Genomic DNA, 13,799 nt, shown 5'->3' with positions numbered 1-13,799 from the left:
GCATCCCGGTGGCAAGCGGCAGTTGGTCACCGGTGGTTGAGTAGTGGAAGAGTTATATTCCTATTGGGACTCTACTAGATAATTTGATTTCAGATTAATTATTCCAAAAATAATATTATTTTAATAGTTTAATATTAAATTTAATTAATACTTATCTTAATAGTATTTTATTAAAAATATTAAAGTGATTATCTTAAGTTTAATTAAATTTAATATTAAAGTGATTAAGTTTAATTATAGTTGAACCTTCTAAACTCTCTCTATATAAAGAGAGTCTTGGGCCTTTATATACATGCATTTAAATTCAAGAAAAAGCTGTAGAGAGAAAATTCTCTGAAAAGATTATTCTAGAAAATTTCTAGAGATATTTTTCTAATTTAGAACTTGACCCAAAAGTTTAGAGAAATTATAAAATTACCCCACTGGTAATTTTTGTGAAAATTTTTTTGATCCGAAGCGAGCCCACACTCGACAAACATGAGCTTGAGGATAGCAGAGAAAACTACTCGGTCGAAGCGCTCATTCTAGACGGATCGAAAAGGTTTAATTTTGATTAAGTGTTTATTACTTTAGATATCACAACCAAGATCTTGTTTTGAAAAAAAAATAAAACTCTGGTTTTTCCCTAAATTTATTTTCTTCTGTGTTTTCCAAACTTTTTTTCTAACAACCCTAACCTATTTACAAGTAAAGATTTCAAGGACAAAATTTCCTATGAGGGATGTCGAAACCCTTTTTTATTTTGAAAACAATGGGGATCGACTTTTGAAAAGAAAAATGTGAAGTCGCCACCAATCTCTTGATTTAGGTGTGATTGGGCCACCTAGTAAAACATTTTATTCCATGAAAAAATAAATTTGGTTCATGTAAAATAAAAAAAACGGGTTCGGGAGTCGGTTACGTATGAGAAAGGGTTAGCACCCTCATTACGCCCAAAAATTGGTACCAAATTGATTTAATGTTGTCCTTATACCAAAAGGTTTTTTAAAAGAAAAGATTTTCCAAAGTATGATTCTTTTTAAAATGTTTGAATAGCTTAAATTAGCGGTCAAAATTCTCTCATTTCAAAGATATGCAGTATCATACCCAGTACGATTGGATACAATCTTTTATACCTTTAAAAATATGATTGATTTTTGACTTTTGAAAACTCGTACACTAAAATTATAAAAAGGTTATCCAAATATTTAGTTCACCGAAAAAATCATACCCAGCACGATTGAGCACGATTTTTCGAATTCCCAAATATTGGATATTGCCTTATTTCAGAATTTTTGAGTAATAAAGAAAATTGGGAATTTGCTCAAAACGTGTTTATTTGTTTTAAAATAGATGGAATACTTAATGCATTGTATCAAAACATTTGCATGGAAAAGTATTTATAAACATGAAATAATAGGATACAACAAGTCACAATTAAGAAATCCAACAATTATGTACAACTATTCTAAGTAAAATGTGACCAAATTCTTAATCATGGATGGTGAGCAATCAATACAAAAATAACATACAACAATAATTAACATAGCACACTATAAAATGATCCACCAAATATGTACAAAATAAAATAGAATTAGAAATTAATATATAGTATAAGACATTTTCAAAACAATGATGAATTAATTAACACACTACATAAATTGACAAGTTGTTATGAAAGCTAAGGATATATAATTATTTGAAATAAATATTGTAGATTAAAACATTTGAATAATATAAAAATTGACAATGTGCATGGTTGCTTAAATAACATATAAAATATAAAAGAAAAATAAAACACACATAGGACATAATGTACATAACAAATTCATAAAACATGTAAATAAATTTGAAGATAATTATTTGTAAAAAAAATAGCAAGAAATTAATAATGTATGAAAAAAAATTAAGTAATTATATAAATTGTACATGTAACGAATTTTTAGAAAATATAATCATACATACAAAGAGGTAAAAAACTATATTTACAAAATACCTACATTTAGTGATGTACATTTATGAAACTTTATTTATAAAGGGAATTTTAAAACAAATAATATATAACATAATTTTACATGTAACAAATTGGTTTGGATTAATGGCATATATAAATAATACATGTACAAGGATAATAAAATATGAGAGTGTATACAATAAATAAATGGTACGACCTAAAATATAGTTCTTAAAAGAAACGCATTATACGCATGAATAATTTTAAAGAAAAAAAATATATACATAAAAGAAATATTAATTTGAAATCAATAATGTAGACTATAATAAAATAATTTAATATGGGTTATATACATGTGGAGAAATTTAAAAAATAATTAAATGTTGGAATAACATGAAACAAAAATAAGAATTATAAAATTAACTTAACTTTATCATATACTATACATTTAATAAAAATAATTAGGTACAAATTTAAAAAGCTATATATTTAAAAATAGCATGGTTTTAATAACGTATGTAGATTAAATATAAATACAAAAATATATGCTTAATGATAAATTAAATAATATATTAAATATGAAGAAATAATAATACATGGCAAGGTATGACACATATAATAGATTTTTTTATTTTAGAAAAAATGCATATAAAAATAAATACATTTGAAATTAGATTATCATATAAATTATATACATACCATTTTACTTAAAAATATTTAGAAGAGATACTAAATAACATACTAGGATAACATAATATGGAGAAACATTTCAATATAACAATTTTATAAATACAAAGATGGAGCTCCCGAAACAGAATCATATGTACATACAGACATTTAAATGAGACATAAATCAAGAAATATTTTAAATAATTTATGTATCGACATATATATAAATATATTGACAACACTTATTAATAAGGTATTAAAACAATGTAATATAAAAAGAATATTAAAACATTCAAAGTAATAATTATTATAAAAAATTTTAATAAGAATGATTAGTATACAAATATATATAAAATATTTAAAGAAACAGGATACATAATGTGAAAATATAAAAAACAATCTTAAAATAATTATACAAATGTAAACAAACAAAATTATTAACATGAATTAAGGCATGAACATATTAAATGTATTTCAAGTTAACCGATTGTACAAATATAAGACCAAATTAAGATTGCAGTAAAATAAGGAGGATAATTTGCAAATAAAGTAATTAGTAAAATGGATCAATGCTCAACGCGCATAAATGTATAGGGACTGAAATTGTAAATTTTCCCAAGCCCAAAACGCAGTACTGTATCACAGACCAAAATAAAAAAATGCAGAAATTATAGAGCCCAATTAACAAAAAACAAAGAAGACACATAGGGCACAATTGGAGGCGCCACGCAAAAGGAGGGATCCAGCGCGCAATATACCCATTCAAACAAAAAGGGCGCAGATCCGACTCCTTTATCGGGCCAACGCGCTGACCTCCATGGGTGTAAACGGTGCCGCTTTGTTTAATAGGTTATTCAAAACCTTTCTTTTCCCATTTATTTTCCAAACGCAGCCAACAATTAAACTAAAAGTCACTGCCCTAAAATCAATTCTCGAGGGTTCATTCTAGCAGCCTCCATTTGCTAAGGCCCGTTCATCACCAGTCCACCATTAAAATTGGTGAGTGATGTACAAGCAGCCTTTACTTCCTCCAAAATCAACATTCAAAGACCATTCTCACTTGATAATCCGCATTGCTAACCCCGATTTCGACAGAGAAGCCAAGGGATCTCATCGATGCATTTAACGAAGGTAACTTTCTCGCTTTTCTTGCTTTTTTTTTAAAAAAATAAAATAAAAACATGATATATGAAAAAAAAGGAAAAAAAATATTGAAGACGGAAGAAAAATATTAAATCACATTTCTAATTTTTTTTATTCTCAGTATTGTATTTGCGTAGTGTGCGTAGAAAAATACAGGGTACAAACGAGGGCTTTTTATAGCCTAAATTTACAGAATAAAATAGCGAAAAATAAAAATATTTCATGCTGTCATTTTGTATATCCTGTTAGTCTATTCCTTCTCGTGTATTCTTTACAGGATCATTCGTACGGAGGAGCGGGGAGAGGCACGTGTGAAAGAAGTCGTGCGAAGAAACCGCTCGTGAGACCCGACCCCTTGGCACTGTTCTGGCATGTTCCAGAAGCTTCTGGTGCTTGGCTGCTGGGATTCCTTTTGAGTTTGGGCTGTTTGGGCTAGGGATTTTAGTATAGCCCTCTTGGACTATGTGATTGGGTTAGGTCTGTATTTTTGGCCCAAATATTTGTAACCGGACACTGGAATTTGGATTTTTTATTTGTGTTTTTTATTTTTGTTTTGTTTTTGGTTTTTAATTTCTATTTTTTTATTCTAATGGGCCCGAGCAAAATGGGTCTATTACAGTTGCCCCTCTTTGCTCATTGTCGTGTAATGAGAATAAAGCAAAGATCAAATAGGGCTAATTTTGTCCCGGTTTTGCTAAATTCTGACTATAAGGAAATAGGACTGGTGACTTAAATCTGCTCCATTGTTAGTACATGGAGATAATATTTGTCTGCTACTATTTAGGGAGATAAGATCTTCAATCTTCAGTCTGCTTCCTTGCTACCTCAGGAAGACAAGACCTGTATATGAGTCTGCTCCATTGCAACTTCAAGGAGATAAGGCTGGTGACTTAAATCTACTCCATTGCGGGTACATGGAGATAAGATTTGTCATTTCTGATCTGCTCCGCTACTGCTTAGGAAAATAAGATCTTCAATCTTCAGTCTAATTTCTTGCTTCCTCAGAATGATAAGACTCCATCTTTAACCTGTTCTCTTGTTACCCCAGAGGGATAAGGCTAGTGATAAAATCGATACATGAAGATAAGATTCGCCTTTTTCGATCTGCTCCGCTACTGCTTTGGGAGATAAGATCTTCACTCTTCAGTCTGCTTCCTTGCTACCTCAGGAAGATAAGACTCATTCTTCAACCTGCTCTCTTGTTACCTCAGAGAGATGAGGCTGGTGGTAAAATCTGCTTCATTGCCGATACATGGAGATAAGATTTACCATTTTTGATCTACTCCACTGCAACTTCAGGGAGATAAGATCTTCAATCTTTACCAATGTCACTACACTGTCCTCTTGGGAACCTATCCCATAGACTCTATTTTATATGCACATGCTTATGCCAAATAATTAGGATGCTAATATTGAAATGAACCCAATGCTCCTAACTAAATGTGTTATGAATGATATATACAGAAATGAGGATGATTCCATTTTAGCAATTTAAGGTATCGTTACTCGTTGTTCATTAATATGCTATTACTGACGCATTTGCTCAACCATCATCTTGACGGAGTATCCCAAAGAAACAAACCTATCTTGTCTGGCGAGCTTGCCCCACTGTAATTCTAATATCCCTTCTACTACTCTTGTTCAGACAAAACATTGCAACTCATAGTTGGATCTTCCTCTGATCAATTTGCTACCTCACTCCTCCGGTGTTATAGCCAAATACAAAACGTCATTTCCCTTTTTCTTGAAAATAAAATTCTATCATCAATACTATATCCTGTCTGTTTGCTCCATCATCATTTGGACAGAGATCTCAAAGAGGCGATTTATCCAAATATATCCTTGAACTTGAGCGTATTCTAAACAACTATTCCACTTCAGATTCCTGCATTATTTAGAAACTCCTAGAGTAATATGCAAAACCTCTATTGTGAAAACATCACTAGTTCATTCATCATTATGTCAATGCAACATGCTTGCAATCAAATCATAATAATGGGCAAGAATGGAATTAAATTTGAGTTCAAAGTAAATTATCAAAAGAACAACAATAGCCATTAATTTAGGAATGTATATCTTGAAAAAGAAAGGAAAATTCAAAGATAACCAATTTGCTGAAAATGAAGACTAGGTACCCTTGTTATCGCAACCTGAGCTTCTCTGTACAAACTTCTTGAAAACCAATTCCAACTGACATGTGTTTAAGAGATCAGAAGCACTTTGTCAATGTCCTAAGATGCAACATACCCCCTTCATGGTTAATTCAAGTATAACAAGATCACAACCTTCTCACTTTGGATCCATATTTGAGCCGCCCTTTTCGGGTTTTCAACTCAAATCCCCTTTGGTCACAAGGCGCCCTTTGCGGGTTTTCACCTTGGCCTCTCCTTTTTCTCTTTTTCCTTTTTTATTATTATTGAGTCTCAAAGTGCCCTTTGCGGGTTTTTACTTCGGCCCTTTCCATTTTTATATGGTCTCAAAGCGCCCTTTGCGGGTTTACACTTTGGACCCTTTTTTTTTTGAAAAGTCTCAAAGCGCTCTTTGCGGGTTTTCACTTTGGCTTCTTTCCCTTGTTAAGTGTAGTTCTTTTTAACTGAATCCAAGTTTACTGGATTAGACAAATTTCTTCCATCCATTTCAGCTAAAATTAATGCACCACTGGAGAAAATTTTCTTCACCACATAAGGCTCCTCCCAATTCGGCATCCATTTTCCTCTAAAATCCTTTTGTATAGGAAGGATCTTTTTCAAAACCAAATCCCTCTCATGAAACTCTCTTGGGTGAACATTTTTGTCATAAGCTCGCATCATTCTTTTTTGATACATCTGACCATGTTGAATAGCATTTAGCCTCTTTTCTTCAATCAAATTCAACTGATCATATCGAGACTGTATCCATTCTACTTCATCTAACTTCAATTCTGACAAAACTCGAAGGGGATGTATTTCCACTTCAATGGGTAGAACTGCTTCCATTCCATAGACCAATGAGAAAGGTGTTGCCCCAGTAGAAGTTCTGACAGATGTTCGATAAGCATAAAGAGCAAATGGCAACTTTTCATGCCAATCTCTATAAGTTTCGGTCATTTTCCCAACAATTTTCTTGATATTTTTGTTGGCTGCTTCCACTGCCCCATTCATCTTTGGCTGATATGATGATGAATTATGATGTCTGATCTTAAACTGACTGCAAACCTCCGCTATTGTGCTATTGTTCAAATTTAACGCATTATCAGATATGATCTTCTCAAGCATTCCATATCGACATATAATTTCCTTCTTTAAGAATCTGCTGACTGCTGATTTGGTTATATTGGCGTACGAGGCAGCTTCTACCCACTTGGTAAAATAATCAAAAACCAAAAAAATGAAACGATGCCCATTTGAAGCCTTTGGTGAAATTGGCCCTATGACATCCATGGCCCACATGGAAAATGGCCATGGAGAAGTCATAACATGCAAAGGCGAGGGAGGTACGTGAATCTTATCACTATAAATTTGACATTTGTGACATTTCTTGGCATAATTGATGCAGTCTCCTTCCATGGTGGACCAATAATATCCAAACCTCATAATTTGTCTGGCCATTGTGAACCCATTAGCATGTGTTCCACAAACACCTTCGTGCACTTCTTCCAATATTTTCTTGGACTCCACGGCATCTACACATCTCAAAAGTACCTGATCCTTCCTTCTTTTGTACAGGATCTCTCCATCTAAAATATAATCGTAGGCAAGCCTTCTCAACGCTCTTTTGTCATTCTCCGTGGCTTGATCTGGATATTCACGGTTTATCACATATCGCAATATATCCTGATACCAAGGATGATCAACTTTCTTCTTCCTCTATATTATAACAATAAGACGGAGCCTCATAAATACTCATCTGAATAGGCTTCACATCCTCTTATCTACTTACTTTGATCATGGAAGCCAAAGTAGCCAAAGCATCTGCCATCTGGTTTTCATCGCGCTGGAGATAATTGAAAGTAATATCATCAAACTCTTCCACTAACCCCAACACTAGCCTTCTGTAATTGATTAGTTTGGAATCTCTTGTCTCTCATTCACCTCGAAGTTGGTAAATTATCAATGCAGAATCTCCATATACTTCCAATGATTTGATCTTGCGCTCTATAGCTACTCTGAGCCCCATGATACATGCTTCATATTCTGCCATATTATTCGTACAATCAAAATCCAATTTACATGTGAATGGATAATGATCTCCACCTGGGGATACTAGAACTACCCCAACTCCATTACCCACATCATTTGAGGCTCCATCAAAATTCAATTTCCAAAAGTGCCCTTTTATAGTGTCCTCTTCAGCGGCTGCCACATACACTATCTCTTCATTGGGGAAATCAAAATTCAAGGGTTCATAATCTTTTAAAGCTCAGCTGGCCAGAAAATCTGCTATTGCACTCCCCTTTACAGCTTTTTGACTTATGTAGATTATGTCAAATTCAGAAAGCAAAATTTGCCACCTAGCCATCCTTCCATTCAAGGCATTTGACTCCATCACATACTTTAAAGGATCCAAATTTGAGATTAGCCAAGTTGTATGATACAACATATATTGCCTCAAACTTTGTGCTGTCCAAACCAAAGCGCAACACAATTTTTTAATTGGCGAATATCTCAACTCACACTCGTTGAATTTCTTACTGAGGTAATATATCGCATTTTCCTTCCTTCCTGATTCATCGTGTTGACCAAGCACACATCCCATTGAATTACCAGATACAGTTAAATACAATATCAACGGCCTGTGTGAACTTGGAGGTGATAACACTGGAGGACTTGACAAATATTCTTTAACCTTATCAAAAGCCTTTTCACATTCATCATCCCATTCCCTTAGGTTATGCTTTTTAATAAGACGGAATATAGGGTTACACTTCTCTGTTAATTGAGAAATAAACATCGCAATGTAATTTAGTCTTCCGAGGAAACCTCAAACTTTTTTTTGGGTACGTGGTGGAGACAACTCCTGTATAGCCCGGACTTTGTCTGAATCAATCCCAATTCCCATCTCACTGACTACAAAGCCCAATAGCTTTCCAGATCTAGCCCCAAAAGTACATTTTTGGGGATTAAGCTTTAACTGAAACTTTCTCAATCTCATTAACAACTTTCTCAATACTTCAATATGCTCATTTTCAGTTCAAGATTTGGCTATCATATCGTCAACATACACTTCAATCTCCTTGTGCATCATATCATGGAATAAAGTCACCATGGCTCTCTGATACGTCGCTCCAGTATTCTTCAATCCAAATGGCATCACCTTGTAACAGAACGTGCCCCACAAGGTTATAAAAGTAGTCTTTCCCATATCCTCAGGATGCATCTTGATTTGATTATACCCCGAGAAACCATCCATGAAGGAAAACACTGAGTAACCAGCTGTATTATCCACTAGTGTATCAATGTGAGGCAAAGGGAAGTTGTCCTTTGGGCTTGCCTTATTTAGATCTCTATAATCCACACACATTCGCACCTTGCCGTCTTTCTTGCAAATAAGCACAACATTAGCTACCCATTCTGAGTACTTGATCACCTGAAGGAACCCCGCATCAAACTGCTTTTTTATTTCCTCCTTGATTTTTAAGACAATATCTGGCCTCATTCGTCAAAGTTTCTATTGTACTGGCTTACAATCTTCTCTTATGGGAAGGCAATGTAACGTAATATCAGGACTTAAACCGGGCATGTCCTGGTATGACCATGCAAAAACATCTTTGGATTCCTGAAGTAACTCAACAAGGTCTCGCTTTGTCTCTTCAGCTATGCATGTTCCAATTTTTACAACTTTCCCTTCTTCCAAAGTCACCATGTCTACAGTTTCTTTATGAGGCAAAATTTGCTTTTCCTCTCGTTCTACCATCCTTAACAAGTCTGGAGATAAATCACAATCTCTGTCATCTTCAAAGTCCTGAGATCCCTTTAAACACATGTCTTGCTCAAATAGTGATTCTGAGTCAGTAACAGCGTCGCTCATGACATTGATATCTAGAGACCTATTATAGGTACAAGAATATACAAAGAATGAATGAATTTGGTAATTTAGTATTTTGTATGATACGTTTATGAATAAAAGAACGATTGAAGAAAGAATCAAGATAATTATTTAGATAGAAAGAATAACACAATTGCTTGTGAAAAGAATAATATTTACTCAAAATGATGGCAAAAAATGTACTTCATTGAAATAATGATGTTTGAACATGAGCCTATTTCACAAAGAAATCTTTATTGTTTCTAGGCTTAAAACAACAAGTTTGTTTCGAACATTACTCTGAGTAAGCTCTAAAAACTACAGGAAGATCCTTCGCAGTCCAATTGTCTAGAATGCTCCCAGGTTTATATGGACGAATATTTGACAAAATCCCCTATTCAATTGTCTCTTCAAATATGGCATTGATGTACATATTTTCCAATGCTTCTTCCATGCTTTCTTTCTTCAGCATCCCTTGTTCAGGATAAATAATGCCCCCGGATACAAAAGACTTGGAAATATGAGGAATTATCATGGGCTCCCACTTGATTTCCCCTCCACTCACTCGTGTTCTTCTTCTCTCTTGTCTTCTTTCTAGTTCCATTTTTCTTTGTCTTGCGTCTAGCTTGAACCCCAAACCAAAGCGATCATATTTTTCTTTTAGCATTGGAATTGCAATTCTTCCTTGAAGGCCTCCTCCAAGTCCCTTTCCTGTTACAGCTCCCCAGCTTACCATCAACTGTAAACCCATCATCGTAGTTTTGGACATTTTCGGCTCCAGAATTCTACTTCCCTCAGTGATGAATGTTGCATTCACAAACTCCAAAGACCGAAAAAAACACTCAATGGCTTCCTTATCTGTTTCTACATATGGCGTATCACTGCTCACGGCCGCGATAATATCTTCTTCAGTATTTATTATTGCCAACCGCCCTTCTGACACCAGCTTCAGCTTTTGATGTAATGATGAAGGTATTGCCCCTGCCGAGTGTATCCAAGGTCTTCCCAACAAGCAGTTGTAAGAGGGCTTAATATCCATTACTAGAAAATCTACCTCATACGTAGTTGGGTCAATTAACAAGGGCACCTCTATTCTCTCCATGGCCCTCCTCTCCGTGCCATCAAATGGTCATACTATGTTTTGACATCCTTTCATGTGAGAACTATCCACAGGTAACTTGTTTAGTGTGGATAAAGTCAACACATTCAATGTTAAACCATTATCTACCAATACCCCTGACAACGTGTATCCTTTACATCTACTAGTTATATGCAAAACTTTGGTAGATCCCATCCCTCCTGGCAGAATCTCATCATCATTGAAAAAGATAAAGTTGTCTGCACTTATGTTGTTAACCAACCGATCCAACTTATTGACAGAAATATCGTTGGTTACATAGGTCTCATTTAGCACCTTCATCAATGCGCTCTAATGCACCTCTAAACTCAGGAGTAGGGCCAATATAGATATGCAGCCTGGCTATTTACGCAACTGTTCCACCACACTGTACTCGCTATGTTTCAGAAATTTTAGGAATTCTTTAGCCTCTTCTTCTTTCACTGGTTCATTAACAGGTACATCAAGTTCAACTGCTTTTCCTTTCTTTTGCTCGACCAGCACATCTCTTTCTTTCACCAGTTCTATTCGAGTATCATATCGCCTTCCACTGCGTGTGTGAGAGCCTATATTTTGATCTTCCTTTAACGGGCTAGCTGAACTTTCCTTTCCCAGGATTGTCACATTACAGTCATAGTTCTACGGGACCTGTTTACTATTCTTGAAAGAAAAAACAGCTGGCTTCTGAATTATAATCTTTGGCATCATTTGAACTCTTGCTTTATTCTTAGGACGCGAGATAATGACCACAGGATAATTGACTTTTGGACTTGATGTGGATTCTGACGCACATATATACTCCTCTTCATTGACCTCTTCATAAAACTCCATTTCTTTGCTGTCCAACAGGCCCTGAATAACAACTCTGAATTCTTCACATTCTTGAATCCTGTGTCCCTCTTTATGATGGAACTCATAATAATTATCCACCCCATCATCATTTCTTTCTGTGTTTAAAGTAATTAACCCTCTTCTTGCCATCTCTTTCCAAACTCGTCTCAAAGGCGTCTTTACTTCTGAAACATCCCTCTTGATCCTCTTTCCAATATCTCCATTTATTGCATTTACCCCGCTATCAGTATGATTAGGCAGTGGATTTTCAGTATTGGGCGCATTATCAAATTTCACAATACCCATCTGAATAAATCTCTCAACCAGCTTCTTAAAAGTGGTGCAATTTTCTATCGAATCACCCACAATTCCTGCGTGATACTCACATTGAGCATTAGTGTGGTACCATTTAGGGAACAGAGGCTGCAATGGCTTTAAGTAAAAAGGTGCCACCACATGTGCATCGAACAAACTTTGATATAACTCTTTGTATGTCATGGGAATTGGTGTAAATTGAATCTTCTTATTATTCTGCCTGGTTCCTGACTATTACCGTGATGAACCCTGACCAGCAGTTGTCACTTTTGGTTGACTCACAGTAATAGACTTCGAATATCCCACTTTCACATTGTTCACCTCATTCTCTTTTTTTCCGTGGCACGGACCTTTTAGCACTTTCTCCTGCATCTACCTTTCCATTTCTTATCGCATTTTCAATCATTTCTCCTGTCATGACCACATCCGCAAAGCTCCTAGTGGCACATCCTAGCATATGAGTTATAAACGGGGCCTTTAAGGTGTTAATAAAGAGTATCGTAGTTTCTTTCTCTAAGAGCGGTGGCTGAACTTGAATAGCCATTTCCCTCCACCTCTGCGTATACTGCTTAAAACTTTCGTTTAGATTCTTTTCCATATTCTGCAGAGTAATTCTATCGGGAGTTATATCTGTCACATGACTATATTACTTCATGAACGCCTGTGCTAAATCTCTCTATGAACTAATTCTGTTTCGATTCAATTGATTGTACCATTTAGCAGCTACTCCTACCAAGCTATCTTAGAAGCAATGAATCAACAATTGATCATTATGAACATACCATGTCATCCTTCTACAAAACATAGTGATATGAGCTTTAGGACAGCTCTTTCCATTGTATTTCTCAAATTCTGGCATCCTGAACTTGTATGGCAGTACTAAGTCCGGGACCAAACTCAGATCTTTTGCATCAATTCCCGGGTGTCTATCAACACCTTCTATTGCTCTGACCTTTTTCTCCAGCCATTTACACCATTCCTCTAACTGCTTTTGTGACTCCACCTTTACTCTTTCCTCTTTCGCGACCTCATCCAAATCAGGGACCATTGGATTATTTGAGTTGTTACCAGGATTATAACCTGAACCAGCTTGAAAATTCATTGGTACTGAAACCCCGGCCTGAAACTGCTGAGGCCTGATTGTAACAGATGGCTTCTGCAAATTAATCTCAGGTTGTGTCTGTACATGTACAAGAATGAAGCCAGGAGGATATTGAGGGTCTTCATTACTTTCTCCCATATTATCCATAGGACCTTTTCCCTTATCCACTCTTCCCATCATCAATTGGGACAACTGACTCATCATCTCTTGTTGGGACTCCATCATCTGTTCTTTCATCTCTTGCTGAATCTTAACCAACTGTTCCTGCATCTGTAACTGCATTTGCTCCTGCATATATTTTTGCATTTGTTCTAACTTTTCCAGTCTTTTGTCCATTGACTTATTCTTTTTCCTCGTATCGTAGGGATGCGTATTTGGTGTGTTTTTGTTGGTTTCCAGATTACTGAAATAATTTTTTAATTAATTAGAATCTTATTATGATCTTTAATGCATATGATGTAATATAATGCAAATGCATGAATGCAAAGGAGGTATCAATTCTGATTCAATTCCTTTTAGAAAACTTTACTAGAAAATAAAATTTTGTACATAAAACTGAGTTACAAATACGACTTCGCCCTAACACTCAGGGCCTTAATTTTCCTAAGCAATGAAGCTAGTTCTTGTCCCCTATCTGACTCCAACTCGTACTTTACACTTAATACATCTGCTTGTACCGCCAATGA

At 35.2% G+C, this 13,799-nt stretch overlaps 1 long non-coding RNA gene across 1 annotated transcript; it reads left to right on the top strand.

Annotated features, from left to right (window-relative positions):
* The first annotated feature begins 3,420 nt into the window (after positions 1 to 3,420).
* On the top strand, positions 3,421 to 4,290 carry LOC107896557 (uncharacterized). The gene is made up of 2 exons (XR_001683776.2): positions 3,421 to 3,733; positions 4,023 to 4,290. It is a non-coding gene; the product is annotated as an uncharacterized lncRNA (long non-coding RNA).
* Positions 4,291 to 13,799: the final 9,509 nt, after the last annotated feature.

This window comes from Gossypium hirsutum, chromosome A07 (genome assembly GCF_007990345.1).
Source record: "Gossypium hirsutum isolate 1008001.06 chromosome A07, Gossypium_hirsutum_v2.1, whole genome shotgun sequence".
NCBI classification, from domain to species: Eukaryota; Viridiplantae; Streptophyta; class Magnoliopsida; order Malvales; family Malvaceae; genus Gossypium; species Gossypium hirsutum.
This window is presented reverse-complemented; position numbering and strand designations above follow the sequence as displayed.